Source organism: Arachis hypogaea, chromosome 12 (genome assembly GCF_003086295.3).
Source record: "Arachis hypogaea cultivar Tifrunner chromosome 12, arahy.Tifrunner.gnm2.J5K5, whole genome shotgun sequence".
Taxonomy (NCBI): domain Eukaryota; kingdom Viridiplantae; phylum Streptophyta; class Magnoliopsida; order Fabales; family Fabaceae; genus Arachis; species Arachis hypogaea.
In genome coordinates this window covers 27,610,830-27,616,217 of record NC_092047.1, presented here as the reverse complement: position 1 = coordinate 27,616,217, position 5,388 = coordinate 27,610,830, and positions in this window count along the sequence as shown.

Below are 5,388 nucleotides of genomic sequence, written 5' to 3'. Positions count from 1 at the left end.
CCAGCTCCCTCTCCCTGTTCTGTTCGAATTTCAGAACATGCTCCAGCCTAAGGTAATTTATTTTCCTTTACTTGTTCTTTCTTGTATTAATTATTCAGTTATTATTTTATTTAATTGTTGTTTTTAATGATTAGTATGTTATTCAAGTTGTTGTTTTCATGTTGGTTTGTTGTATTTTAAAGCTTTAGTTGTTCTTGTTATTTTGATTTTCAGTTCTAATTGATCTTATTAACTTGTTAATTTAATAAATTAATGTTTTAGTGCTGTTCTTAACTTTTAAATTTTAGATTGTTAAGTTGTTATGTTGTTCTTGACCTTTTGATAATTTGTTAATTTTATAAATTGTTCTTGTTATGGTTTGTTGTTCTTGATTTGATAAATTGTTCTTGTTATTAATGTTGATTTGATAAATTATTCATGTTGTTGATCTTAATTTGCTAAATTGTTCATGATGTTGATCTTAATTAATTGTTCTTGTTATTAGAAAGAGAATGGAATTGAGGTATATCAATTTACAGGTAACTATAAATTGAAAAGAGGACACTCACTGGGCAGAGCTCCTTTGTTACTTCATTAAATGTTTTTTTGGGTTTCTGATGCAATACCTGAGATTAAGAATTGAATGGAAGATGAGCAATATTAACTTTCCTTTCGTTTGTTTGTTTGAATATGAATTCAAGATTCTGTAAAACTGACTTTTACTAGGAATCCTACAGCTTGCTCAATATGTTTCAGTTCCTTTCAGGCTGAGCCAACATACTGTGCATGACAGATTCAGGTTACGATATAAATATGGAATAAAAGGAATGGTCTCAAATAGTTGATTGGTGCTCACCTCATCAGTGGCCTCAATACACCATCTCTCTAATTCGCCTAATCCTGCCTTTACATACTCTCTATTGCTGAATGAATGGTGCATGAAATCGTAATTATTCATTCTCTAATACGGCGCCAAAAGCTTGGTACGCACGTTTATAATCTCACTTCTTCTTCACAACTTCACACAACTAACTAGCAAGTGCACTGGGTCATCCAAGTAATAAGCCTTACGTGAGTAAGGGTCGATCCTACGGAGATTGTCGGCTTGAAGCAAGCTATGGTCACCTTGTAAATCTCAGTCAGGCAGATTCAAATGGTTATAGAGTTTTAATAATTTAAAAGATAAATAAACATAAAATAAAGATAGCGATACTTAGGTAATTCATTGGTGAAAATTTCAGATAAGCGTATGGAGGTGCGTTATTCCTTCTGAATCTCTGCTTTCGTACTGCCTTCATTCAATCCTTCATACTCCTTTCTATGGCAAGCTGTATGTTGGGTGTCACCGTTGTCAATGGCTACTTCCCGTCCTCTCAGTGAAAATGGTCCTCTACTGTTTTCCGCATGGCTAATCAGCTGTTGGTTCTTGATCGTGTAGGAATAGGATTTACTATCCTTTTGCGTCTGTCACTACACCCTACAGTCGTGAGTTTGAAGCTCGTCACAGTCATCCCATCCCAGATCCTACTCGGAATACCATAGACAAGGTTTAGACTTTCCGGATCTCAAGAATGCTGCCAATTGATTCTAGCTTATACCACGAAGACTCTGATCTCACGGAATGGAAGGCTCTGTTGTCAGGAGAGGCAACCATGCATCGTGGACCAGGAATCCAAGAGATATACACTCTAGCTTGTTTTCATGTAGAATGGAAGTGGTTGTCAATCACGCGTTCATAAGTGAGAATGGTGATGAGTGTCACATGATCATCACATTCATCATGTTCTTGTGTGCGAATGAATATCTTAGAATAAGGATAAGCATGAATTGAATAGAAGAATAATAGTACTTTGCATTAATACTCGAGGAACAGTAGAGCTCCACACCTTAATCTATGGTGTGTAGAAACTCCACTGTTGAAAATACATAAGTAAAAATAGGGTAGACATGGCCGAGTGGCCAGCCTTCCATGGAGGTATAGAGATCTAAAAATGATCAAAAGATGTAAAATAAATCACTAAAAGTAGTTTTTATACTAAACTAGTAGCTAGGGTTACATAAGATAAGTAAATGATGTAGAAATCCACTTCCGGGCCAACTTGGTGTGTGCTTGGGCTGAGCATTGAGCTTTCGTGTGTAGAGACTCTTTTTGGAGTTAAACGCCAGGTTGTAGCCTGTTTCTGGCATTTAACTCTGGTTTGCAACCTATTTTTGGCGTTTAACTCGAGAATAGGGCAGGGAGTTAGCGTTTGAACGCCAGTTTGCGTCATCAAAACTCATGCAAAGAATGGACTATTATATATTGATGGAAAGCCCTGGATGTCTACATTCCAACGCAATTGAGAGCGCGCCAATTGGATTTCTGTAGCTCCAGAAAATCCACTTCGAGTGCAGGGAGGTCAGGATCCAACAGCATCTGCAGTCCTTCTTCAGCCTCTGAATCAGATTTTTGCTCAAGTCCCTCAATTTCAGCCAGAAATTACCTGAAATCACAGAAAAACACACAAACTCATAGTAAAGTCCAAATATGTGATTTTTATTTAAAAACTAATGAAATTATATTAAAAACTAACTAAATCATACTAAAAACTATGTAAAAACAATGCCAAAAAGCGTATAAATTATCCGCTCATCACAACACCAAACTTAAATTGTTGCTTGTCCCCAAGCAACTGAAAATCAAATAGAATAAAAAGAAGAGAATATACTATAAATTTTAAAATATCAATGAAACTTAGCTCCAATTAGATGAGCGGGACTAGTAGCTTTTTGCCTCTGAACAGTTTTGGCATCTCACCTCATCCTTTGAAGTTCAGAATGATTGGCATCTATAGGAACTCAGAATTTAGATAGTGTTATTGATTCTCCTAGTTCAGTATGTTGATTCTTGAACACAGCTACTTTATGAGTCTTGGCCGTGGCCCTAAGCACTTTGTTTTCTAGTATTACCACCGGATACATAAATGCCACAGACACATAATTGGATGAACCTTTTCAGATTGTGACTTAGCTTTGCTAGAGTCCCCAATTAGAGGTGTCCAGGGTTCTTAAGCATACTCTTTTTGCTTTGGACCACGACTTTAACCACTCAATCTCAAGCTTTTGGCTTGACACCTTCATGCCACAAGCACATGGTTAGGGACAGCTTGGTTTAGCCGCTTAAGCCAGGATTTTATTCCTTTGGGCCCTCCTATCCACTGATGCTCAAAGCCTTGGATCCTTTTTACCCTTGCCTTTTGGTTTAAAGGGTTATTGGCTTTTTCTGCTTGCTTTTTCTTTTTCTTTCTCTTTTTTTTTGCCATTTTTTTCTGCAAGCTTTTTATTCACTGCTTTTTCTTGCTTCAAGAATCAGTTTTATGATTTTTTAGATTATCAAATAACATTTCTCCTTTTCATCATTCTTTCAAGAGCCAACAATTTTAACATTCATAAACTACAAATTCAAAATATATATGCACTGTTCAAGCATTCATTCAGAAAATAAAAAGTATTGCCACCACATCAAAATAATCAAACTAATTTCAAGGATGAAAATTCATGTACTTCTTGTTCTTTTGTAATTAAAACATTTTTCATTTAAGAAAGGTGATAGATTCATAGGACAATCATAGCTTTAAGACATAGACACTTAGATACTAGTGATCATGTAGTAAAGACACAAACATAAATAAAACATAAGGCTCAAAAACCGAAAAACAGAAAAATAAGAACAAGGAGATTAGGGAACGGGTCCACCTTAGTGAGGGTGGCGTCTTCTTCCTCTTGAAGAACCAATGGTGTTCTTGAGCTCCTCTATGTCTCTTCCTTGTCTTTGTTGCTCCTCCCTCAGAGCTCTTTGATCTTCTCTAATCTCATGGAGAATAATGAAGTGCTCTTGGTGTTCTATCTTTAGTTGTCCCATGTTGGAACTTAATTCTCCTAGGGAGGTGTTGATTTGCTCCCAATAGTTTTGTGGAGGGAAGTGCATCCCTTGAGGCATCTCAGGGATTTCATGGTGAGGAATTTCCTCATGCTCTTGTTGAGGTCCATGATCTCTTGTTTGCTCCATCCTTTTCTTAGTGATGGGCTTGTTCTCATCAATAAGGATATCTCCCTCTATGTCAATCCCAGCCAAATTGTAGAGGTGGCAAATGAGGTGAGGAAAGGCTAACCTTGCCAAAGTGGAGGACTTGTCAGCCACTTTGTAGAGTTCTTGAGGTATAATCTCATGAACTTCCACTTCCTCCCCAATCATGATACTATGGATCATGATGGCCCGATCCACAGTTACTTCGGATCGGTTGCTAGTAGGAATGATAGAGCGTTGGATGAACTCTAACCATCCTCTAGCTACAGGCTTAAGGTCTGGTCTTCTCAATTAAACCGGTTTGCCTCTTAAGTCAACTTTCCATTGAGCTCCTTCCACACATATGTCCATGAGGACTTGGTCCAACCTTTGATCAAAGTTGACCCTTCTAGTGTAGGGGCGTGCGTTTTCTTGTATCATTGGCAAGTTGAACGCCAACTTTACATTTTCTGGACTGAAATTTAAGTATTTCCCCTGAACCATTGTAAGCCAATTCTTTGGATTCGGGTTCATACTTTGATCATGGTTCCTAGTGATCCATGCGTTTGCATAGAACTCTTGAACCATTAAGATTCCGATTTGTTGAATAGGATTGGAGAGTACTTCCCATCCTCTTCTTCTAATCTCTTGTCGGATCTTTGGATACTCGCTCTTTCTGAGCTTAAAAGGAACCTCAGGGATTACCTTTTTCTTGGCCACAACTTCATAGAAGTGGTCTTGATGGACCTTTGAGATGAATCTCTCCATCTCCCATGACTCAGAGGTGGAAGCAATTGCCTTCACTATCCTCTTTCTTGAGGTTTCTCTGGCCTTAGGTGCCATTAATGGTTATGGAAAAACAAAAAGCAATGCTTTTACCACACCAAACTTAAAAGGTTTGCTCGTCCTCGAGCAAAAGAAGAAAGAAAGTAGTAGAAGAAGAAGAAAATGGAGGAGATGGAGGGAGAAGGTGTATTCGGCCAAGGGGGAGAAGTGGTGGTTGTAATGTGTGAAAATGGAGTAGTGGAGAAGGGTTTATATAGGGGTGGGGAGAAGGGTAGGTTTCGGCCATTATGGTTGGGTTTGGGAGGGAAAAGAATCTGAATTTTTGGAGATAGGTGGGGTTTATGGGGAAGAGTGGATGGATGTGAGTGGTTAAGGGTATTTGGAGAAGAGGTATGGAGGTGATTGGTGAAGGGTATTTGGGGAAGAATGTTATGAAAAGATGTAAAGAAAAGAGAAGAAGAGGTTGGGTAGGTGGGGATCCTATGGGGTCCACAGATCCAGAGGGGTCAAGGACTTAGCATCCTTGCTCCATTTAGGCGTGCAAAACACCCTTAGAATGCATGTCTGGCGTTAAACGC